This window comes from Herpailurus yagouaroundi, unplaced genomic scaffold (genome assembly GCF_014898765.1).
Source record: "Herpailurus yagouaroundi ecotype Mexico unplaced genomic scaffold, PumYag 162, whole genome shotgun sequence".
Classification (NCBI taxonomy): Eukaryota; Metazoa; Chordata; class Mammalia; order Carnivora; family Felidae; genus Herpailurus; species Herpailurus yagouaroundi.
Genome location: NW_024412403.1, coordinates 44,071,245 through 44,098,279, shown reverse-complemented (window position 1 = coordinate 44,098,279; position 27,035 = coordinate 44,071,245). Strand labels below are relative to the sequence as shown.

The 27,035-nt window shown below is 36.3% G+C and overlaps 1 long non-coding RNA gene across 1 annotated transcript; it reads right to left on the bottom strand.

Moving 5' to 3' along the window:
* Positions 1-3,026: 3,026 nt before the first annotated feature.
* LOC121035779 (uncharacterized) lies at positions 3,027-26,738 on the bottom strand. Its single transcript, XR_005793068.1, has 4 exons — positions 26,665-26,738; positions 11,846-11,919; positions 4,254-4,494; positions 3,027-3,246 (listed from the first exon to the last, which is right to left on the bottom strand). It is a non-coding gene; the product is annotated as an uncharacterized LOC121035779 (long non-coding RNA).
* Between the last annotated feature and the right edge of the window lie 297 nt (positions 26,739-27,035).

The window sequence follows — 27,035 nt, the reverse complement described above, 5'->3', positions numbered from 1 at the left end:
CCATCTGGGAAATTATAAAGATCATTTTACACAAATTCTATTGCAGGTGGTTGAGCTGAAAACTCTTGACATTCTGATAGTTATAAGAGCAATAAATGGTATATTCACAGGGCTTAGAAAATATGCAGAAATACAAGCATGCCGTTTATTTATAGTCATACTGTAATTTGCTTTAGTGTACAATTATATGAAAACAGATGTTAGAGATTAGTATGTACTGAAAGAACAAACTTCATCGCATGACAATAATATACCCTTTATTAAAAATAAGAGTTCTGAAATAATAATATATACAATTGCTATGAATTAATATGGTCCTTTTAATATTAAGCTGTTAATATTCATTGGTTTATAGTTGTTTTCACATTTCTTATTGATTTCCTTTCTGCTTGCACTAAGCTATCTGTTATAAACTTAGATTTATTTAGAAAAACACCTTCTGCTTGGTTAGAGACAATCAGAATTTAGGCTGTAATGGCGTTTCATACCTCTTTTTGATCCCTGTAGAGAAGGAAGTCTCAAGTTGACCTTCATGTACCTATTTAAGGAAGGCTATTATTGAACTGCTGTACTTGATAAGGTGATCTAATTCCACAGGAATAGTAAAAATGCAGAAGAGGGTAATCATATTTGAAAAAGGGTAGGCTTATTCAACCAACAGAAAATAGAGAGGAGCAAAGCAATATTAGGGATGATGTTCTCATTTAGGATAAGACGAAAAGAGGTTTAAAAATTGACACTGGTTAAAATTACCCCAGAATAAATTTTTTATATTAATTTACTTGTAAACAAAGACAAAACTCCACAATTTCTACCTTACGTTCTTTGTGGTAACTGGTCACATATTGAGCAAGTGACTAATTTATATCACGTTTGAGATTTCTATTAGAATACACAGGCATATAATGTTCATTTATAATATTTAAACCACGACTATAAAATACACATCAATTGGTATTAGTATGAGTTACAATGACAAATTTTGATTAAGAAACAAAAGTTAGGGGCATCTGACTTGGTCAGTTGGTGGAGCAGGCATCTGTTGATTTCAGGGGTTGTGAATTCAAGCCGCATGTTGCGTGTTGAGATTACTTAAAAATAAAATCTTAAAAAAAAAAAGAAATAAAGGGAAGTGTAATGTTTTTCCTTCCACAATCTCCATTTAATTATATGCATTTGACTTCCAAACAGAGTGCCAAGACCATAGAAAAACTTATAATTGAAATGATAGACTTAACAGAGAACACTAGAGAGCTTCCAGAAGTTTAAAAAATCTTAAATTAGAATGCTAAAGCTAGTTAGTTCAAATGCAGAGTGTTCCAATCTTCTCAAGAAACTGTTTCCTTCATACCTGTGGCCAATAATAACCCACAAGATATAAGCTTTCATCCTTAACTAACCTATCTCTTAAAATTACCTATATTCACTGAATAAATGTCAACTAAGGTAACAGTTTTGTGTTAGATTGAGATAATGACAAAAAGTAATGAATATTTCCTTCCTTCCAAGAAATATTCTCCAGGAAACCTGCAAGTATTTTTGCATCCTCTTGGAGGTAAGTACAACATAGTATGATAGTAAAAAGGAAAAGTAGGTTAAGAAGTGTTTTGTTTTGTTTCTTTTCTCTTTTGGTGGGGTTTAGCAATTAATTGATTGTTGGCAACTTGACCAGAGAATTGTCGCTGAATTGCTGGACCTAACCTTAGATTATATTAAGTGGAGCAGGTTGAGATAACCAAGACATTGAAAGAAATGAGATAAAAATGAGACTGTCCCAGGAGGGAATAATGAGTTAATTGGCAGAAATCTTAAAATCCTAAAGGGACCAAAAGTTCTCATTGTAATGCTAAGGCAAATAGTTTGGGGGAAAAAAACCTTTTGCATAAATTCTCATTCAACTAGTTAAGAGTTTAAAGAGAAATGTTCATCGGAGCTCGGAGCTCGTGGGTGGCTCAGTTGGTTAAGCATTGGACTTCCGCTCAGGTCATGATCTCAAGGTTCCTGGGCCACATCGGGCTCTGTCCTGACAGCTCGGAACCTGGAGCCTGCTTTGGATTCTGTGTCTCCCTCTCTCTCCCTCTGCCCCTCCCCTGCAAGTGCTCTGTCTCTCTCTCAAAAATAAATAAACAAGCATTAAAAAAAAAAAAGAAATTGTTCCTTGTTATTTTTCTAATACATATGCATATAATATAAATAAACAGATAAACTAATTTCAGAAGAATTTTTATTTTAGTGACATTTATATTTAAGTATTACAAATACATTTATTTAATATGGTGGCTTTTATTGATTATTGCAGGTCTGAATACTCCTAGACTTCATCCAGCCTGCACTATTCTGAAATCATTTTAATGGTCAGATCCATACGTTGTTAATAAGTAGGCCCTCAGTCATCACCTTATCCCACATTCAATAATACCTATTAATTAAAAAAAAATGCAAAACTTGGGAATAAAGGGGGAAAATGATTGCATTTCCCTTCAAAATCATGCTAGAACATCACCTAACAAAATCACCTCAGAGTTAATTGTCTAGAAGAACCTAATTTTGTTTGACTTGTATTTGCTATTGATTGGAAACCAAACTCTAGTGGTTAATTTGTAGACAATCAATCATGTGAAACTGATTCCTCATCTGGCAAAGTTACTTCCAAAGGTTACGATTTAATTCTCTTTGAGGATACAGACCAGTTTTGTATGTCAGTGAGCAATCTTATTCTGTCATCCTTTGCTCTTTACTTATATCTTTTCTGAACCAAGGTTTTTGCCATTCTGATTCCATCCTTAACAGGTTTAGTAGAATTTAGCCATATAGTAAGTATTCATATAAAAATCATATTTTGAACATTTTGAGAATTTAGTTTTTTTATACCTGGGACAGTCCAAGGGGACATTTAGCATGTGATATTACCTTCTGATGGGCCCTATGATCACAAGTTATAACTATTTTACTTTACCCATCATTCATATATAGATATATATAGATATATATTAGTTTTCTATTGCTACATAAAAATTACCACAATCTTAACAGCTCAAAATAATACAAATTTATTATCCCACAGTTTCCATGGGTCAGGAGTCTGGCATATCATGGCTGAGTTCTGTGCTTAGGGTCTCATATGGTTGAAATTGAGGTGTCATCTGGGCTTCTGTTTCATCTGAAGTTCAAGATCCTCTTCCACGCTCTTTTAGAGGGTTGGTATAATTCAGTTCCTTCCAGATGTAGGACTGAGGCCCCTGTTTTCTGTTTGGATATAAACAAGGATTGGTTTGGGGTCCCAGTGGGTACCCACTATTCTTGCCATGTGACCTTCTCTATAATATAGCATCTGTTCCTCAAGGTCAGCAAGAGAGTATTTCTGTTGCTTTCAAACTTAGACTTGCTCTTTCTCCTACCTGTAGACCATGTGATTAGGTAAAAACTACCCTAATAATCTACCTTTGATTAACCTAAAGCCAATTGATTAGTAACCTTAATTACATTGGCAAAAATTCCTTTCAAACTATAATTTATCACAGGAGTGATATATCACATTTGTGCTCACATTCAAGATAAATATGTGAGTTGATGGATGGGTTAAATAATTCAGTGTGGGAAATCCTCTCACAATTTATCTGCATATAAAATAACCACATTAAATAAATCACTTTAAATATCTTATGATTTTATTTGTCAAAACATCTCAGTAAATGTTAAAAAAAAAAAAGACGGTGTAGTTTAAAGATAGACAAATAGATCAGCGTAACAGAACAGAGTCCAGAAATATACTCACATACGTATGGACAACAGATTTTGACAAAGATAAAAAAGGAATTCAGTAGACAAAGTGTAATCTTTTACCAAATGGTACTAGAACAGTTGATATTCATATGTGAGACAAACTTCAATCTATACCTTCCACCACACACAATTACTTAATTTAAAATGGATTACAGACTTAATTGTAAAATTTAAAACTAGTTAATTTCCTTAAGAAAACATAGGAGAAATCTTTGTGACCTCAGTTAGGCAAAGATTTCTTCAATAAGGCACCAAAAAATGATCTACAGGAGAATACACTGGAGTTCTCTAGCAATGTATCTCTCGCCTATTTTGTATTCTATGCTGTAAATTCTAGTTGTCTTTGTCTTCCTAGACCATCACTTCCTCAAATCGGGGAGTCCATTGTGCTCCGCCTGAGTTTCCCCTCCCTGTACTGTAACCTATTTTCTCTCCAGGCAGTTATTAGCCAGGACAATCACAGGATTCACCTCATTTGTTTCCCATCTTCAGGGGTCATTCTCTGATGCCCATTGTCTTGTAAACTGTTGTTCCATATATTTCCATTTGTTGCTTCTCTGTTACTCAATTTCCTACTTTAGACTCTTGAGTGTCTCTGCCTCCCTTTCTCTTGTTCTTTCCATCTTCCATTCATCGTCATGCCCTGCAGTAGGCTTTGCTATGATTTTGAATTCTGGTACCATTGATCTTTAGGTGCCTCAGTCTCCTGATCTACAAAATAGTGATAATAATAATATTTAATAGGATTGAGAATGGCGAGGACTGAGATAAAAAGTTTTAAGCACTTGTTCTCATACTGGCTTTTCTCATCTTGAATTTTTACCCTCTTTATCTATTACCTTCACCTAAGATTAATGATGCCACTTCAATCACAGAGATATGGTGGCTGCTATTTCAGGTCAGCCATAGTTACCAAATTGTTAAACACCTTTCACATTTTCCAATGATGTTTATTACAATGTATAGACATAGGGACAAATGAAAACTCAGAAAAGCCCAACTTGGTGATCTGTGATCATCTATGTGAGAGAAACTCATATTTGCACTTATGGTATAGGAAACTATTAAAAAAATAGACATGATAAAAATAATTTAATGGAGAGTCTATGGGATTTTATGTTCTATGGGTAATAAATGAGAGGGCGAATCATCATAAAATGGGAAGAAAGAGAAACTATCTGATTTGACATGGATTGGGGAGATACCAATCAAATGATACCATTTTGAGATAAGTGAGAGATTTAAGTGGATATATCAATTAAACAAATTTATGAGTCTGCAGCTCAGAACGTAGGTCTCCACTGGGGAAAAAAGTGAGATTATTCACTATATAAAGATATTTAAATTCATGATGTGATAACGCAGAAGACTGATTATCAACGACTCGTAAAAATCATCATTTTTAGCCATCAGCAAGGACAAAGATTCTATTGATTGGATTAAATACATTCCATGTGAAATAACCCAGATCTTTCAGACATGGATTCAGAAAAGGAAAAATCATCACTCCCACTTTACTATATGCACTGTGGTTGAGGATTAATGAACACGGTGTGAACAATGTGTGTGGAAACATTCCCAAAAAAGTCATTTGCTTTTGGGGCTCCTCGGCTTTGCATATAAAAGATGTTTGCATTCCTACCTCTTATTCTCCAGGCAGCTATTCTCCAAAAGAATCCATAAAGTCTCAAGTGCATACAGGTAGCAACCTAGGCATGTGGGCAGATCCTAATGAAAAGCCGTTTCTTTCTCAGTAGAGAATAACCACCCTTGTCCTTCCACTAGTAAACATCGCAGTGTATTTATAAGGAAGTAGAACCCTAGATCGATCTTTCACACAGTAGTGCTGAGAAAGGTAGTAGCGGTATTATCCATTTCTTGAGGCCAATTTCACTTTTTATTTATTTTTTTTTCCTGGCCAATAATTTGTATATCATTGGTGGATTTCAAATCAGTCTGCCTAATATTTTCTCTTGGTGGTGGGGGGGGGGGGGTATAGAGGGTACCATATAAATAGGTTTTGTTCTATTTAATTCTATTAATGGATATGCAAATTTTTCATTACATCATACTGCCGTGACATTAGAGATTTAAAAGTTACACTATCATGTTCTGTTCATTCCCAGTAGAAATTACCTGTTCCCATGTTTCAGTGACGAGGATAGCTATCCGAAGCCACTAGTCAGTAAAATTGCAGATTCTGTCTGGTTTATGGGTATGTGCATGTCCAGGATATCATAATATAAGCTTTTACAGATATAGTTTCCCAGATATTATATGACATTACCCATTTCTCCCCACATAAGAACAAAATGGTGTTGATCCTTTATGTGCCCAGTCCCAGTTGAATCATAGGAGAAGGAGTTTCTTTTTTCATCTTTGGAATCTGAGATATTAGGGAGTGACAATCATGCCTTACTCCTCTGGGGCATCATCATAGTTGATGTTATCCATAGCGTCCCCTAATACATACCACCTTATCCTAGGTCATTAACCTTACTGACTATAGATCTTTAAATATACCAGAACCCATACTGTCCTTTTAATGAGTTTGGGGTTTCATCAGTTTAATGACATGACTAGCCAACTCACAAATTATTCATCATTCCCAAATGACTGCTGATGCCATTCTCCTCAAATAGAGGGTCCATTAAATCCCAGAATCATAAGTCAACTAAAATTCCCATATCGCATCCTGCCTAACGTGTCCAGTTGTCATGAAGTCACCACATGTTGTTACCAGGGGGTGTTTTGGCATGAGACGGAAGAACTGTGTAGCCCATTAAACTCTCCACCGGGCAGAGTCTAACTCTGAAAACAGCTCAGGATGGGTTGTCATAAATGACACATCTGCACCTCGAAATAGAGTTATTTGTGATGTGTGACTGCCATATAAACCTGCATCCCCTTCTCCTGAGGTTACCCTGTTTCCATGACAGTTTTCTTTTTTTTTTTTTAATTTTTTTTTTAACGTTTATTTATTTTTGAGACAGAGAGAGACACAGCATGAACGGGGGAGGGGCAGAGAGAGAGGCAAACACAGAATCAGAAGCAGGCTCCAGGCTCCGAGCCACCAGCCCAGAGCCCGACGCGGGGCTCGAACTCGCGGACCGCGAGATCGTGACCTGAGCTGAAGTCGGACGGCCAACCGACTGAGCCACCCAGGCGCCCCTCCATGCCAGTTTTCGTAAAGGTACTTAATTTACATTCACATTTCAGTATATTCAATGAGGCAAGTCAAGTTCTGACCTTCTGGAAGGGTGGTAGCAATTGGCTTCCTATCATATTGTGGCAGCTGCCTTTATTTGTCATCTCATTTCAAATTAATACCATGTGCAGAAGCTAAGCAGCATGATTCAAGTGTAATAATCATCTCAAGATGTATTTTAATGTTTATTTATTTTTGAGAGAGAAAGAGAGACAGAGCGTGAACAGGCGAGGGGCAGAGAGAGAGGGAGACACAGAATCCGAAGCAGGCTCCAGGCTCTGACCTGTCAGCCCAGAGCCCGACATGGGGCTCGAACCCACAAACCGTGAGCTCATGACCAGAGCCAAAGTCGGACACTCAACCAACTGAGCCACCCAGGCGCCTTTCAAGATATATTTTAAATTTTTTTTTCAACGTTTATTTATTTTTGGGACAGAGAGAGACAGAGCATGAACGGGGGAGGAGCAGAGAGAGAGGGAGACACAGAATCGGAAACAGGCTCCAGGCTCTGAGCCATCAGCCCAGAGCCCGACGCGGGGCTCGAACTCCCGGACCGCGAGATCGTGACCTGGCTGAAGTCGGACGCTTAACCGACTGCGCCACCCAGGCGCCCCCAAGATATATTTTAAAATAAACAATGGAGTAAATATATAGTCCACAAATCATGCACCCGATGTTACCTCTAACTGGTTGAATCTCAGGTGTGCATTGTTATCTTTTCTCCCCAGATAACCCAGATCAAGTTTTTAGGCAGAACCCATAAATCAGCATAAGTCAGTTTTCATTCTTTGTATGAAACAGGTCAGATGACTTTTCCCATATTTGCCATTAGTTAATACTGGATCTTAGATAGCTGAGTATTATTCTCTTGCTCTGAGATACCCTTATGGGAATACAATTACTGCATCTTTCCCTGGAATTACAAAACAAATATTAGGTGCCCTTCCCATTTGCTATAAACTTCATTTGTCTTGTATTACCTGTTTTAACATATCCTTCCTTCCTTGATTGGGTGCTCTGTTTGTTCATAATTCTTACGTATAAACAGACAAAACATAAATATTTGTCTCATAGGCCCTGTCTTTATCCTGTTTCCAGGAAGAAGTCTTAGGACCTGATCGGTCAAAAGTTATAAGACTGTCCTTGCCACTTGGTAATGAGGACATAATCATAATTATGTCGAAATTAGCTACCAGGGCCAAAATGTTACCCACTCTAGAGTTCATTTAGAAATTTTCGCTGAAAAATGTATCTAATAGATATTGTATCTTATGTATCAATATCATTCTCTGTCTGGCCATAGGCAAATGCAGCTGTTGTCTTAGGGTCACCAAGTCAAGTAGATGAAAAGAAAAATTTTGCAAGGTTGGAGAGATAAAAAGTTGCATAATTGTGTTATGTATTCAGTGAAACCTCTACTCAGAGGGTATTAAGGAACATGACATATCTGGCTTAAAATATTTTCCTGCTTACAGCCATACATTTGTAAAGTGTGCATGTTGATCAGAAGAAACTGGCAGTCCAAACTGATAGCCTGTTTGCTATGGCAAACTTCAATTGTATTTTCTACAGTTGCTTCTGAAACTGAAGAAACACATGAAAAGCAAAAACAAAAACAACTCTAAATTCTAAACAATACCCATGTTTAGCTCCCTGTGGCTATTGGCAGGAGTCCAGAAATTCCAGCGAAGTGCAGGCCTCTGAGGAATAAGAATATTATCCAGAGCCATCTTAAGGAGATTTCTTTCCTGTTGGTACCAGCAAAGAAGCGGAGTCTCTTACCACATTAGTGGTTTTACTTGATTTGAGGTTTTACTTCGCACAGCCTGATCATACCTATGCATGCTCATTTCATGAACTCAGGATACTAATTCTAGGGATCTGATTAAGGTATCTCTGATGATTTCCAATCTGTTCTCAGCATCTCTTCTCAGCAGGCAAAAAAAAAAAAAATTTTTTTTTTCAAGGATTTCTACACGAATTACCTTGAATCTTTCTGTAAATTCCCAAGGAGACATCCATAACTGAGTAACTTAAACAGCAGTGGAGTTTGTCATCTAGTTAGCTAGAATTTCCCTGTCTCATTATACTCTAAGGCCATTGGCTATAGCACAAGGTCTGCAAATGTCCAAGTGGTGTTCTCTGTGTGGGAGCCTAATTCCACCTGTGTCTGTTAAATGACTTGCTCCCAGCTTCACCTAGTGTGAACTGTTTCTTCTCCTTCCCCACTAGGGTTTTATACTGTCTCTCAAGTATATTGCAACCAATTTCCAAAACCGCCATTCAACCCTAAGTTCTAGAACACTAATTGTGGACCAAATAGCATAATGGGCTTCGCTGAAAGGGAAACATAGGGTTTAGACCGTACTGAGATGGGGAAAGGGAGATCCCTCAAGGGCTCTATCATAGGACTCTGCAGGCAGTGAAGAAACCAGGTCTGCATGAACTCAAAATGAGACTTTCCTGATCATGGTTCTGGATCTATCAACTCCACTTGATCTGTGAACATTGCTACACTGCTCTCTCTATGGAATGTCTCCAACATTACCTGAGACATGACAGCTAAAAGTTCTCAAAATTATCTGATATATTTCTGTGGCAGTGAACAGTTGTTACTCTTTCAACACCCAGTAACAAATTGGAAATTGTCTCTCAAATAAGCTATAGAATTGGCTGTGAATGGCAATTTTAGAGCTCCAAATGCAAGAAATTTTGGATGGATAGTGGTATTTAATTTCTACCAAAGGGTTCAGTCTGTATGAGTTCTGGTTGCAAGCACATTTAAAACCTTGCGAACCATTTAGAATGTACCAGTGAGAATTCGTAAATAACTGACTTTTGTTAATCTTTTTATATGTCTACTTAGAGCCAATTCCAATTTGGAGTTCATTTTGGTGACTTTAAGTATAGAAGCCATCAAAGCTCCTAAGTGGGAAGTGGGGTTCATTAGAACCCCGCTAGTCTAGCTAGACATTGGAATATTATGGTTAGAAAACTATGAATGTGCCTAATGTTTTCAAGGATACCCATGATTGAATTGGCAAACATACTAAAAATTTCACAAATTGGGCTGAACCTTGCTTGATATTTAGCTGGATTCTTCATGCACGCTCTTTTTTGCTAAATGTATAACTCCAGTCCTTAACTTGTCTTACCCTTCTTTCCATTAGTCAGTAATCTTGGTATTACCAGTGCAGGGCACTAACTTATAATTAATGATTTTCAAATCCAAATATCTACAACACTAGATTAAGACTGTACTAGTGAATTCAAATATCTTTGAGTCTAGACCATGAAAGTATAATGCATATCATTCACATATTTATAGCCATGACACCTTTTGCGGGTTCTAGGCTCCATTGAAGCCTTCCTCGATTCTTCCAACAAAATTTTATTCAGATATTTCTGGATGGAAAATGGTGTCAAGATATAAAATGAACTGATTAGTATCTTTTTCAACTTTTTTTAAAAAACTGAAGAGGTGAAAGACATTGTCATCTTGTTTAGTCAAGAATTAAAACCATGAAGTTCAATAACTAATGCAGTCTGGTGTAAAGAAAAAATAAGATTTTTAGAATCTGACACAGGTGGGTTTCTATCTTCTCTTTACCATTTAGAAACTGTAATATGCAATATTGAGAAACTTAATTGAACTATCTTTACTTGCAAACTATTTTCATCACATTTTTCTTTTAAATTTTTTTAATGTTTATTTTTGAGACAGAGAGAGACAGAGCATGAACGGGGGAGGGTCAGAGAGAGGGAGACACAGAATCTGAAACAGGCTCCAGGCTCTGAGCTGTCAGCACAGAGCCCGACACGGGGCTTGAACTCACGGACCGCGAGATCAAGACCTGAGCCAAAGTCAGACGCTCAACCGACTGAGCCACCCAGGCAACCTTCATCACATTTTTTCAACTGAAAAATGCGAATGCTAATATATCTTACATTGCAAGACTAAGAATTAGAGAACATTTCTGGAAAGTGTTTCCCAATACAGTAGTCACCCCCAAAAGATTAGTGTTATTAGTATCAATAGACGAAGGTAATACTTATATGAGATAAAATAGCATAGAATATTAAGAAAGAATTATTTGGTGGATTGGGTTAACCAGTCAGTTCTGTTGATACACAAATCATAAAAAGACAAGATCAATTGGATGTCTTAATCGAATAGATAGTGATTATGTCAGTATCTAAAATAATAGAGTAAGGGGTATCTGGTAGCCCAGTCAGTTAAGAGTCTGACTTCAGATCAGGTCATGATCTCACAATTTGTGGGTTTGAGCCCCGTGTCAGGTTCTGTGCTGACAGCTCAGAGCCTGGAGCCTGTTTCAGATTCTGTGTCTTCCTCTCTTTCTGCCCCTCCCTCACCCATGCTCTGTCCCTCTGTCTCAAAAGTAAACATTTAAAAAAACAAAAATAAAAATAAAATAACAGAGTTAAATACCAATATTTCGTGCCTTATATTTTAAGCCAAACAGAAGTATTTTCCTCAGTGATTTTCTTTGGTACCTGACTTGATTATAAATTCATAGAATTTTAATATTTTATTATGACCCTGTATAAAGGAATATTTTGAAATATATATATTTCTCCAAACTCATAGCTTCTAGTCTTCTTCCTAGAATGAAGTCTCATTGTATCTGTATAATAGTATTTTACATTACTGATTTGAGAGAGAATCACAAGGATTGTGCAAGGGAGAATCTTTGTAAGAAAAATAATTAGATTTCCACCTGTTTTTAATTTACATGCAAAATATAAGTTTCACAATTAGTTCCAAATGGGGAGATTCACTCTGGAGAGTCTGTCTCTTGACCTCCTTCCTCCCACACAAACCCATCTTCTTACCTCTATCCAGGCAGGTGTAAGAGGCAACAACAATGTAGACAAGAATGTTGGTACCAGAGATTCAAGTCGGTCCCCTATGAAATATGAAATACGTTACAACATAGACATCCTCTTATTAGCAAGAGTAATTAACCATGATCTTTTGCTCATAGCCCATTTCCTCTGGCAACTGTGGCATGCTTTGCTGACACTGCAGTAAACTTCTCGCTCACTAGTAGCAAATTTTGATCTCTATGTTTCTGTAGATAACAAGACTCTGCACATAAGGATCAGCGATTACAACATTTTACATTCCTTTTGTGCCAGGGGCTTTATTGTTCTCTTGCTTCTTTTTATTCCTCTCGATCACCTGTAGCAGCTTCTGCCCATTTAGATTAATTCTTTAGGCCAGGGAATCTGTTCTGCACTACTGACTTAGTGTGCTTTAATAAAAACATGCTGATGGCAAACTGATAGTTCTGAGATTACCTTGATCACAGAATTAAGATTTATTTTCAATAAGTTTTTATTTCACAATTATTAGCAGGGGATTTATACTTGAATTTATATCATAATTTAAAGAAAAAATTTTTTTAATGTTTTTATTTACTTTTGAGACAGAGAGAGGCAGAGCATGAGCAAGGGAGGGGCAGAGAGAGAGGGAGACACAGACTCCGAAGCAGGCTCCAGGCTCTGAGCTGTCAGCACAGAGCCCTGTGCGGGGCTGGAACTCACAGACCCTGAGATCATGACCTGAGCCAAAGTCAGATGCTTACCGACTGAGCCACCCAGGTGCCCCTATCATAATTTTTAACTGTTAAAGGTTATGTTTTAAAATGATAGCAAATGCATTATGAACACAAAACCCTGCTGAAATATCTACTATCACGGAAAGTTATCTTAAATGAAAATATAACAGGATTTTGTCTAAACATACTAATATTTTGTAAAGGGAACTTTTGTGTTTGTATCACATTTTTGAATCCATCTTCAGTAGAGAATTAAATATGAATACATGAAAATATGAAAGATCGCACGCATTAAAACTATAATTCTCCTTTTTCACAAAGCTAATAATTTTGCAGGTGTATAAAACTAAAAGCAAAAGGGTAAAGGAAGAAAACAGATTTGGGAGACATACAATTTATCATTTAAAAAATCAAATTGAAGAAGAAAAGTACTGGGTAACACAAAACAGAAGACATGAATTTCTATCACTAGACCTGATTTCTTCCAAATACCTTTCTATCTCTTTCACTAAGGAAATAAATAATCTGTCACTCGACTTAGAATGTGGAAAGACTAATGTAGAATTTTATGTAAATAAGGAGTCAGACTTCACATTTAGAGAAGAGCGGTTTAAATTCAAGTTGTGGAAAGTTCCACAGGCTGTGTAAGCTCTCCAGTTGGAGGACTCCGGAGAAGCATGTCTGAGTCTGAGAGCCAAAAGTAAGTACCATTTCAGTCTCTGCCTCCCCACGGAATAGTGGAACACCATCAGGCAGAAGGAAAGGCAGCTGCCACATGGTCACGTGGCGGTCCCAAGCGCCCGCAGAAGGGGATCAGGGCCCCTTCTGTTATCAGACCAAAGGGCAAAAAAAAAAAAAAAAAAAAAAAAAAAAAAAAAATTACAGTCCTTTCTCGGGTGGAAAAAATATCCTCAGAAAACTGAGGATTTAGGGTAGGGACAGAGAGACAGATTCAGATTATTTGAAGAAACGGTTATGAGCCTGGTCCATTACACTAACTCCTTTTACAAATACGCTAAAAACACACAGTGTAGTCTCTGCCTTTATGAACCTTGTATTTGAGAGAGAAGGTAAATCCACATGAAACAGGTCTTCAGTTTCTAAAATGGACAATAGAAGAAAATTATACATACATACAAACATTCATATATATATAATATGAAATATAAATTTAATCCGCCTTTAGCTTAAATGCTCCTTGGTGTTCAGATTTCACCTACTTGAAGCTCAGATTTCACCTGCTTGAAGCATATTGACAATGCTTTAGAAAAAGAAAACTTTATTTCCCGATTTTTTTTGAGAAGATTACTAATCAGAAAGTGCAAAATGCGTAATGACATACTTTGCTTTTATTATTGAGCAATTAAACCAAACACATTCCTGTTAATCAATCAGGTGAGCATGAAGGAGGTGCTCTCAGCAAGATCCTCTTTTCAGTCCTTCAGCAGTTACTGTAAATGGGAGGCTACTAGGATTGCAGCACTCTGTGTATGCAGAAAAGGGCTCTCCCACTGTGCTTTTGTGTGGCTTCCCTTCCAAAGGATGAAAAAAAAGAAATATTACCCTCTATGCTATAATATTGCTCTCGGTGTTTGGCGCTGTGCAGGCTTTCAGATTCCTGAACTAGAAAGGGATGCTTTATTAAGAACAGAAAATAAAAACTGGCTTTCAGTGTTGTCTAAAGTGAAATGTGGGATTATTGACTTAAGTAGAAAAAGAATGATTCAATGTTAATGGCCAAACTATGACTCAGAAATTAGATCAAATACTATTTTCAAATACTAACGACATCAAACAAAATTTGCACTGTGATATAAAACAATATAACTATTGTTATAACAAATGGAAAAGAACAATTTCTCCTTGTTAAGCTTTTGTTCTACATTAGTATTTCCCAAAATAACAGTATTAGAGGTACTGATTTCAGAGCATTGCAAAAGTCCTCACAGAAAGAGTGGAAGGTAGAGGTAGGAAGGGAGAAAGGCAAAAAGAGAAAAAAAGAAAAAGAGAGAGAAAAGGAAAGAAGTAACTAATTGAGAAACAGAAATATTAATATTGTAGAGTCACACAATGTAGGCTATGAAATTAGAGTTTTCTATCAAATAAGACAAAATTTACATTACCTTCGATACTAATGTAAATGAGTATGCTTGAGGCTCAAATATTTTTGTATACATATATATTTTATTTTTGCTTTGGTTACTGCCTAGTAAACTTTTAGGAGGCCCATGATTTCATCTCTCTAGATTCATCATACTCTGCTCTGGAGTTTCGACACTGGTAAATATGCACAGAACACTCATTGCCGTTTTACTGCTAAGAATCTCACTCCAGACAAAGCAAAACTGTTCTCCCTTAATGTGTTTTGCAACGTATTGTCTGTGCCCAAACCCCCTCCATGTTATAGCCTTTTAACATGGAGGGCCTAAACTTTTGGAAAAAAATTATCAAGTGTACACATGCCTCTTTTTTAAATTCTATATCTCATACTTTTACCTGTACCCTGTTTAAATGGAAAAAGAAAAATACGAGGACAAAAAGTTTACCATATGTCTTAGTCTGTCAAGGCTGCTATAACAAGATAGCACAAGTTGGGTAGCTTGTAAATGATAGAAATTTATTTCTCACAGTTTGGAGGCTATAAGTCCAAGATCAGGGTATCAGTATGGTTCCGTGAGAGTCCTAGATTGCAGACTCCTGTACCCTCACATGGAGTAAGGGGAGCAGGAGCTCTCTGGGCCCTCTTTTATAAGAGCACTAATTCCCTTTTTGAGGGCTCTGCCCTCATAACCTCTCAAAGACCCCACCTTCTAATTTTTAGAATGCTGTCATCATATCTACATCATCTATCTTAGAGCATCTTTGTCCTGTAGAGTAGATGCCTGTGAACTAGTTTGACAATTGGTTCCAAAATTTCTTGCTTTATCAAATCTGAAATTGACCCCTAAGATTCTTTACCAATTACTTCTACCATCTCACACCACCCTACATTCTCTCATATGTCTAATCCTAAAAAGTTTGTTCCAGCCCCTCAAAAACAGATACAACATCTCTCCCTTTCTTTCTTTCTTTTTCTTTCTTTCTTTCTTTCTTTCTTTCTTTCTTTCTTTCTTTCTTTCTTCTTTCCTTGCTCCTTCTTTCTTTCTTTGTATTTTCCCTTTCTTTCTCTCCCTCTCTCTCTCTCTCTCTCTCTCTCTCTCTCTCTCTCCCTCTCTCTCTCCTCTCTCTTGCATGCATTATTATATGCCAGTAACTCAGACTGTTCTTATATTCTAATACTTAGAACAATACCTAGTATGGAGTAGGCTTTCAATAAATCTTTATGAAAGGAATGAATGACTGTATGAGTGAACAAATGAATGTCAAACATGAAATTGGGGCCTGTTATAACACAGGCTATCCACTGTGGCAACTTTTGGATCAGAATAGAAAGAGAAAGATATAGTCAGTAGTCTTAGGAAAATTGGAGATGTGAATAGGATGAATCTGCTGATCATGAAGGCACTTTCATATTTTGAAATCTGGAAATGTAACTAGATGGTCTTATCTGAGAACCCTACACTTAATTTGAAAAGACTCGAGGCAGGTGTACTATAAGGTATAGTGTCTGGGAAGAATCATACTAGGATGATAGGATTAGATAGGAAGGGAGGATGAGAGGTAAGTTGGTGTTTGCTTGTCCATTTGTGTATTTTCAATCTGTGATGCTACAACATTAAAAGTCAGATGCTACAGAATATGGGCCATTTATCTCATAATAAAGACTTTACTTCTGGGTTTTCAATGGCTGGTCTTAAAACATCACTGGTCCTGAATACAGGGTAAACCATGATTCTTACATTAATTGCCATCTCCTATCCTTGACCATTAAACATGCCAAACATTCAGACTCCTGAAATTTTTTCCCTGATGATCAAAAGTGATGATTACTTTGGATGATACTTTTGCTGTTATCACAATGTGTGAACTAAAGTAGACGCTCAAAACATACGAATACCCTTTTCCTAGTGGATGTAAATTAATCTTCACTTGCCTCAAAATTTACCACTATTTGTATAGTCTCTACAATAGGATAAAATAAAGTAGAACAAAAAGAAATTTAAATATTGTACAGTAACATTTTTGACTTAATCTTATAGCCTCCCTATGGCTTCTGAATACACAAGGTTGAAAGAAGTCTAAAATATGAATTTTTAAAATATTCTTTGAGATAACCTGAAAGAAACAACAAATAGCGATAGCTGACTTTACCAATGCAGGGCTATAGAGATCACCTTCTTTTATCCTATCCATTGTATGCAGAATAAAGAACACATTTATTATGTAAAGGTCTGGCTTCGTGAATGGATGGACTAGGTGATATGAGTTGAGGGATTCTGTGCCAGGTCAATGCCTACCAAATATTGTGTTCAAGTCCTGATGCTATCCATGGGATCCTGTAAGTTCCCTTCCATGAGAGTCTCCCATAAAACATAAATACTCATAGGGATTTTTATAATAATAATACTTATTGCTTGCAGTGCAAACAATGATGACTGACGACATGGCTAACACCTTTATAATGTTTACTACGTGCTAGGCACTGTCGTAAGCACTTTGCATATATGAATTCACTTAATCATGGCAATAAATAGGAGGAGATACTATTAAATTCCCAATTTTACAGACACAAAAGCTGGAATACCGAGATGTTAAGTTGTCCAAGGTCACACATCTAATATTAAAAAAGCCAGCACATATTATATAAAATCTCTCTGTGGTGTCAGGGACCACTCAGAATTACATTTCCCCCAAGGAAAGGAACACAATGGACTACACTAAAAATATATAAGGTGTCTAGGTGACGAAGTATATATACATGAAGATGGGAGATAGGAAGTAAAAATAAAAATGGTGTATCACTGATGAGAAGAACTAAAATAACTCAAGAAAGGAAGAAAGTTTTAATGACGTTTCAGCTACTCTAGGGTTTTTAACTACAGCTTTAATTTTAAATGGTTTTTTTTTTTTGGATTGCATTTATAGAAAATGCTGTTTGTTGAAAATCTCCTTCTACTCATCAACCAAAAATGAAATGTCAGTGCCTTTATTCTTCCTTATTTATATTTAAAACTCAAATCTCCAATTTCCAATAAGGTGTTTATTATGTATGTTGATCAAAATGCCTGCTAATGAGTAAATACACTTCTTACTTAACAAGTAAGCAAATATTGTTGCTATTGCTTCTGAGGATCTTGCTAATTTGTGTCATGAATCCCCCTGACAAGCTTTCATTCTCTGCCCTGCTAAAGTACATTCAACTACAAAATCTCTCCAAAACACCAGTCAATATTTCCTGGATAGTTCTTCCCAGCAGCACCCATTGAGAAGTGATTCTAAAAGGAAATTCAGGCCAAGGTCAAACTGGCTGTTCTTCTAAAATCAGTTTTTACCTTGGGCTCCTCATTTGGAAGAGATTTACAATGACTTACCCCTCATAAATTCATTCATTTTCTTTCCATTTTTATGGTCAAATCAGATGGCAATATAAAAAGGGTCAAAGACATTTTAGAAATTGATGAGTTTCAAATAATAATAGCTAATACACATAGAGCAGTTAACCACATTTCAGGTATTAACTTTATTATAAAAGGTAGGTACTATTATTATTGCCTCTTTTGTGAATGAAGAGCCTGGACTAAAAAGTTAAGACACTGAGGCACATTGCCTGGTTGGTCAGTAGCAGAGCTTGAGTTCTAACCCAGATAGTCTGAGGCAGAATCCACAACCCTCACTTCTTCTACACTATGGAGATGAATAATTGTGTATAATTATTTAAAAGGGATCAAAAGAACTATGTCAAGCTCTTTGGAAATTAAAGAATTTAGTAATGCTTTGCAATAAGTCTCCATTTCAACCCTCTTGGTATTGGTAAATATGTCATATCAGGATAAAATAATAATGCAAAGTGTGGAAAACAACTGGATAAAAAACTGAACACACATCAAGTTTTGTTGTTGTTCCTAGTAACTACCAGTATTTATAACCACCACTGCAACCAACTATAGACTATATCCACAATGCCACGGTTTCTTTATGACCCCTTCCAGTCAATATCCGCGTCTCATACGAAACCATTGCTTTGATTTCTAGTACTAACAGAGTAGTTTTACCTGTTCCTGAATTTCATATAAAAATATACCATATAGTACTTATTGTCTTGTGTCTGGCTTCTTTTACCTAGTATAATATTTTTGAGTTTCATTATGTTTCTTGTATGTTAGTATTTCTTCCTTTTTTTTCCTATTTTTTTCTTCTCTTTTTTCTTTTCCCTTTCTTTTCATTGTTGAGTAGTATCCCATTACATGAATATACTACATTCTGTTTTCCTAGTTCTTGAGTATGGGCATGCAAGCTTGGCCAATCATACGTTCTCTCCTATGACATAAAATTCTCTTGAGCTAACACAAAGATACTGTCAAAATAGAGCGATTATTCACAGAGGCAGCACTGAGAGAGTCCAGGGGTAGCAAGAATCCAATGATAGTGACAGTGGTTGGAGTGGATCCTGAACACAAAATTTCAGTTGTGTGATCTTAACTACAATTCTTGCTAACAAGTTTTCATTAGTCCTGGTCCATTTTTCTAGACCACTCCAGTTACCCGTGACTTCTCAGAGCTTCTTGCTATCCTTCCAATTAAAATTAAGTTTCTGCTTAATTATCAGTACTGCTTTCTATTGCTTGCCACCAAGAACCTTTATTGGCCAACTCATTTCCTTCAGGACCTCAAGATTACCATCTGAGGTAACAAAAGTTTAAAAGCTCTGATCATAGCAACAGAAGTAGTTATTGACAGAGTGGCTAAATTGCCTTGTCCCTGGATCAATTATTGCTCTTAATTCTGAAAGGTATCAAAGTCCAGGATCATGAATTTTCTTATGTATTTATTTACGCATTCATTCATTCATCGAAAAAGTAAATAAGAACAAAACTGATATAGCAAAATGTTCACTGCATGTTTTAGGATAAATGCTAATGTACATAGGCTCATAGTATGTAAAACACATGTGTGAACATTTTTGTACATATACCGAGGTGCTGCATTACAAAATTGAAACAGTATTTGTATGGAATATATATTTTTTAAGTTTATTTATTTATTTTGAGAGAGAGGAGGAGGAGAGTGGGGAAGGAGCAGAGAGAGAGGGGGAGAGAGAGAATCTCAAAAGGTTCTGCCCTGACAGCGTGGACATGAGACAGAATCTCAAGCAGGATCTGCACTGTTAGTGCACAGCCTGATGTGGGGCTTGAACCCACAAATGGCGAGATCCTGACCTGAACCAAATACTAGACTCAGATGCTTAACAACTGAGTCATCCAAACACACTGAGATAATTTTTAAAAAATCATATTATTAGGGGTTTTTTGTTTTTCATATTAAATATAAATTGCTTTAAACTAAGGAAAAAATAAATTTTATAAAACTAAGTCAATGCCACAATCCAATTGCAATTTTGTTCTCTGTCTGGAGTAAAGAAGAAGCTTCAGGGGCACCTGAGTGTCTCAGTTGGTTAAGCATCCGATTTTGCCTCAGGTCATGATCTCGCAGTTCGTGAGTTTGAGCCCCGCATCAGGCTCTGTGCTGACAGCTCAGGGCCTGGAGCCTCCTTTGGATTCTGACTCCCTCTCTGTTTGCCCTTCCTCTGCTTGTGCTCTGTCTCTATCTCTCAAAAATAAATGAATGTTGAAAGAAGAAGAAGAAGAAGAAGAAGAAGAAGAAGAAGAAGAAAGAAGAAAAAGAAGCAGCTTCAGAGAGAAGGAAATGTTGTCATTCTTCCTGGAACCTGGAAGAAGGTACAGTGAAGATACATGTTTTCAGGGAACAGCGTGTGGCTAGAGTAGTAGAGGAGTTGAAAAAAGTGGAAAAACCGAAGATTGGGAAAGAAAATTAGCACGTTATACCTTAGAAAGATCACTGTCTAATCTTCTATTCCAATCATCCAAAATGAAATTTCAGCTTGGTTCAAAGCTGCTTTAAAAAATCTTGAATGATGACTATATTGATCTTGCTTTTAACAAAGCAAGGGCAGCTTTTGACAGATAATAGTTTCTAGAGAGAATTTTCTTGATTTCAATGAGTTTTATTTTGACAGTTAACTTCTATTAATGACAATTGGTATTGAATACATGTTTCTTTTAAAATAAATTTATTGAACTGTAAAAAGTCATTGATGTAAGTTATTAATGTAAGAACAATGTTGAATAACAGAATAGGTGGGTCTGATACAGAGATTGGGTAAAGTAACAAAGGCATTGTGATATTAGTTGAGGTTTGGGAAGTTTAACATAAAGTAATCGAACAGTTTGAGGTTTTGAATTGAAGACTGACTTTCCCAAACGTATCTATGCAATTCAGTTCCTTTAAGTGAGGTCATATATTTTAAATAAGTTTTTAGTTTTTTCCTTCATAATCATAATTATGATTGAAGATGTGTGGCGTAGTGGAAAGAGAAGCAGCCATGGACTCAAGGTTTCTATTCTCTCCGAGTATTTCTGGATATTTATCAAGCTTACTTCTGCCATCCACCATAAGACCGCCAATAAGTCCCTCAACAGCTTAGAATTTCTTCCTCCCTTCAGACGTTCCTTTTTCTTCAAAAGGATCCCCTTACAAGCATATTGATAAATGAAGTCACCGGATCTATCATTAATTTCAAGTCCATGCTCTGATTTTAACACAGATCCTGTGATGGAGGAGATGGAGTGGTCAGAAACAAGAATAAAGGGCTTTTCTTCTCCATTTCCTCCATTCCTTCTCACCTGAACAGTTTGCTATTTATACCTTTCAAAGATCCTATTCGATGGAAGCACCCTGGAATTAAATTTGAAAGCTTCGAATTAGATTTTTCCAAAAATCTTAGCCAATTTAAAAAAAAAAAGGATATATTCAATTGATTCCATGTCCTTGTTCATACTATTTTCAACTATTCAAAGAAAATGTATCTGCTTTATGGGTAAAATTAAAATAATATATTATAAAATTTGAATGATCGCAACCCATGTACTGTTAAAATGCGTGGTTTACTTCTTGAGACAAGAAGGTGCTACAGATCGTCATATAGCTGTTTCTCTTGTGGATATCACAATTTATTCCTGGGAAAGCATTGCAGAGCTGCTGCCTAATTAAATAAACTTTTCAGTACAATCAGAGACAGATGCGTATAGTTCTTACCAAAAGGTTATTTGTTTTTCTCGATATTTCATATAACACACACACACACACACACACACACACACACAATCACATTCAAAAGTCTCACCATCAGAAAAATGGAGCAATTGAAACACATTCAGATTCATTTTACAGTTTTTTTTTTAATAAAATGTAGTTTGGCATATCTGCAGAATAAATCTATTTAAACTCAATAGGGCACTTATCTCTTTCTTTCCCTGAGGCGATACTGTAGGATACTGAGTAGAGTAGCATACAGCAATTACAGTCACATTAGAACGACAAAATTTTGCTTCTAAAAGGGTTAGAGGACTCGGGTATGAAGGAGAAAAAGATTTTAAAACTCAGAGACACACAATGCAAAGCCATTAACCATTCATTCCCGCACACAGGAGAATTTAAAGATGCATTAAAGAATCTGGGTGTAGATTTTGCTATCATTTACGGCAGGTGTTTAGGGAAAGGGTAAGATTTTGATTTTGATGTAACAATCACATGAATAATAAGACTTTTCAGATATGGAAATGTATCTTTTATGTAATGTAACTGTTTAATAAAGGCTTCACATTTTTTTTTAATAGACTTTGTTTAAAAACATTTTTTTAATGTTTATTTATTTCTGAGAGACAGAGAGACAGAGTGCAAGCAGGGAGGGGCAGAGACACAGGAACACCCAGAATTTGAAGCAGGCTCCAGGCTCTGAGCTGTCAGCACAGAGCCTGATGTGGGGCTCGAACTCACAAACCGTGAAATCATGACCTGAATGGAAGTTGTACACGTAACCCGCTGAGCTACCCAGGCTCCCCTAGACTTTATTTTTAAGTCGTTTCAAAATTACAAACAAAATCAGAAGATGGTACAAAGAACTCACATATACTCCTTCACTGAGTTTCCCTGTAATCACTATCTTACATTAGGATGGTATGTTTGTTGCATTTAGTAACCAATATTGATACAGTACTGCTACACACTTTACTCAGATTTCCTTAGTTTTTATCTAGTCTTTTTTCTGTTCCGGACTACAACATTACATTTACTTGTTATGTTTCCGTGGGTTTTTCATGCCTGTGAGTTTCTCAGAATTTATTTCTGCATGTGATTTTATAGGACTTTGCAGGATTCCCTCTATTGAAATTTCTTTGATGTTTTTCTCATAATCAAACTGAGGTTATGATTTATTGGGGCGAAGACTATAGCTGTTAACGTGTCATTTTTTCACATCGTATCAAGGGTACATTACATACTATCAGTATGAGTTATCATTGTTGATGTTGACCTTGATTACTTGGTTGGGATAGTGTTTGCCAGGTTTCTCCACTCTACTGCAAAGTCACCTTTTCCTCCCATGTCTCCATATTGTACTCTTTGAAAAAAGAGTCACCACACACAGCTCACACTTAAAGGGGGTGAAGTATTCACATAAATTACACGGAATTATCCTATAAGGGAGGATCATGTTTTCCAGTTATTTGTTTACAAAAAGTGTTTATTTATATCATATGAAATTCTTACACTTTGGGTTATAACCCAAGAGTACTTTATTGTTTAAATTGTTCCAGTTTTGGCAATTGGGAGTTCCAATTGGCTCCTGGATATAATCCCATGCATGTAGGTATTTTATTATTATTATTTTTGAACGTTTCTGTTATTTCTGGCAACGCAAGATGCTCCAAGTTCATTTTGTATAGTTTTATGCTCCATATGTCCATTCTAGATTTCTAAAATCAGACGTTTCTCCAAGAAGCTCTGACTCCTTTTTTGTTTTGTTTTGTTTTTTAGATAACCGTACTCAAAACCAAGATATGTGCATTGGTGTCCACACTGCGACTGGAGTGTTGATATTTCCAAGCTCTTTTAGCTTAAGTAGCAAGAAAATATACACTACTCCATATATATATATATATACACGGAACTATAATTTATATTCAAATATGTATAAATGTATCTATTAAGCTGTAAGTTTATACTGTCTCCACCTATAATTCATTACCTAGGAATCGTTCTAGCCTCCTCCCCTTCCTTATCTGCAAACTGTGAGAAACCTGGCTCACAACCTACCATCCATTACTCAGTTGCTCATTTCCAGGATGTACACACAGCAGTATCAGAATTAACCTGCGGATCCAATAAACCGTGTTTTCAACCATAGTACAATGCTTATCTGCCATCCTTTGCCTTTAATCTCACCGTGTGCACTCATTTCCAAAGTTTCTCTAAGGCTGCATTTTTCCGTCCATCCCCTTTAGTGAAAGTGTTTCATGCATTTGTGATACAGTTGGCTTGTTTTGCCACATTCTGCACTCCATCCGGTGATCTCCCATCTCTTAAATGATTTTTAACAAATTGACACATAGTAGGGCATATCTTGTAAAGTTCTATGGGTTTTGATATGTGCATATCATGTATCCACCATCCCAGTATCGTATAATAAAGTTCCATCACCTAGAAATCCCGTGCTTCACATCGTCACCCTCCTTCCCTTCTCCAGAGCCTCCAGCGACCATAATTTTTTAGTGTCTCGATAGTTTTGCCTTTTCAGAATGTGATATGATGGAATTCATACAGTACATGGACTTTTAAGACTGGCTTTTACATTTTGAAATATGTATTTACGTACATCTGTGTCTTCATGGCTTGGTAGTTCATATTTTTCATCATTGAATAATATGCTGTAGAATAGATATATCACACTGTATTTCTTCATTCTCCTGTTGATGAATATTCTTGTTGCTTTTAATTATGGTGTTTAAGAGTAAAGATTCCGTACACATTCTTGTACAGGCGTTGTGTGAATATCAAATTATTTAAGTGAATACGTGGGAATATAATTACAAGACTTATGATAAGACTTTCTTTACTTTTGTAAAAAAATTACATACTGTATTCCAAAGTGGCTGGGCCATTTTGCATTCCCGCCAACACTGAGCTAATTTTCTCCAGCAACTGGTATTGTTAGTATGATAGGCAGAATAATTGTTCTCAGTCTATGTGAGAGAAGGCTCTTATAAAATCTTTTACAATAAAGAGTAGGCCTTTGTTAAGGAAAACATACTGACTGTATTTCACAAAGGTTACTGTTTCCATCTTTGTGCCTCTGAGTTTTCTTGGTTCTTTACCTTGAAAACCTGGTGGGGTTCCTGTAAGTAAACTCATGAGAGTGTGAGGGCTCCCTAAGACGGACTGGGGTCTCTAGAAATTTCTCACTTTCTTGTTAGTCCACAATCCTCATCACTGAAGTATTCCTGTCAGTATATGACTTCAGTGGCTGTTGGTCCACAGCAGCTGATCTCAGCTCTGATTTTTTTTTTTTTTTTTTTTTTTTTGGTCTCTGTCTGTCTCTCCAGAGTCCTAGGCAGTGGTTTGCATCGACTTCAGTTCTCTAATGGGTGGAGAAAGATTGTCAAAGCCTGAGTTTGTTCAGCTTTTATTTAGTAAAGATGGAGATGACTGCTTCCAATCTCCTTAACATGTAGAAGCTAGAACTGAAGTTGGTTTCCAGTGATATTTTTTGTGTGAATTTAGGATGCATTTGCTAATCATCTGTGGTCACTCTGGTACGCTGAATTATTTTTTTTCTCACAGAATCTCATATCTTCTACTAAATCTTGCCACTGTTACAAACACGTGAAGTCATGAATCTTCCCGCACATCTTCAATTCATTTTCAGTGTAAAGTGCCAGGAGTTATGCACTCAGTCACTTGATACTCTTGTGCCTTGGTTCCCTAATTTCTAAAAGGTAATCACTACAGGGTACCTCTAGAATGCTGTGCTAGATTGTCCACAAATTCCCATTGTTAATATTCTAGGTAAAGTTGTGTATAAAAATAAAGTTTTGAAGATGGAATCACAATTTGAAGCAATGGCTCTCAAAGGAGTTAATAAAAGCAGCATCAGCTTTATCTGGGAACTTTCTAGAAATGCAAGTACTTAAGGCCCACCCAAGACAGAAGAAATTAGAGAGTGCAGGTGGGACCCAGGATCTGTGTTTCAACAAGCCGTTCAGGTGATTTGGACACAATCTACATTTGAGAACCATTGCTTTAAGATAGTGTATGCTTTTACACAATCCCATTCTGAATATTTGCTAAGTTAAATAATCATAATTAATTTATATGTATTGTTTCTATCTGTTTAAGCTTTTATGTATTTGTTTTCAAAACAACATTTTTAAGTGTACTTATAAATATGACCTCTTGTATACGAGTACCTCCTAATAGTGTAATTTAGTTTTTTGACAAGTCTGGGATTATAGATATGTGATCACTTAGTATGTCTACAGATTCAGCTGGGAGCAATGTCATTATAAACGGAAGTGAAGCTGTAATGTTACAGGGTTTCATGAGCAGGATTTTTAAAATGAATTTGTAGTAAATGCTTAGAATTTGAACTTCCACGTTGACACAAGTGAATGCAAATGAGAATAAATTACCAGCTATGACTACTTTATGCTACGAGATTTTATAATGTGAACAAAACTGAAACTTTGTTCCTAATAGGCTTAAGGGCTTCGCTCTTTCTTTCTTTCTTTCTTTCTTTCTTTCTTTCTTTCTTTCTGTAAGGTAAACATTTGGATGATACTTTCTTTGACCACAAATCATCCCATATTTTCCCTTTCTGTACCTACTTGCTTTGAATATGCATAATATGTGATATACATCAACATTTATGGCAAGACTACATTATTTTCTCAGGTGATCAAGCTTTAAAAGCATAACACAAATGCTTTCTGTAGAGCTAAACCGGGTGAGGCTCAGTATAAGATAAATGGTTTGTAATCTGTGAACAAATAGTTTTTTTGATGAGATTAGAAGTGTTCTCTACAAATTTAGGTAGATGTTGAAAAAGATGAAGAAGTCGGGATTTTCCACAAAACTTACCACTATATCTCCCTCAGAACACAACCATTTGTAGGGGCACCTGGATGGCTCAATAGGTTAAGCATCTGACTTCAACTCAGGTCATGATGTCACAGTTCATGGGTTTGAGCCCCATGTCAAGGGCTTTGTGCTGACAGCTCGGAACTTAGAGCTTGCTTCAGATTCTGTGTCTCTCTCTCTGCCTTTCCCTGCTTGTGCTCTCTCTCTCTCTCTCAAAAGTAAAATAAACATTAAAATTTTTTTAAAAAAGAAAACAACTATTTGTAAAATATATTTTAATCAAATCCATCTTCTCCTCTATGTGTAGACCAATGATTTCCTATACAAAATCTTTGTATAGGAAGGAAATAATGATTAAGACTGTGTGTTGT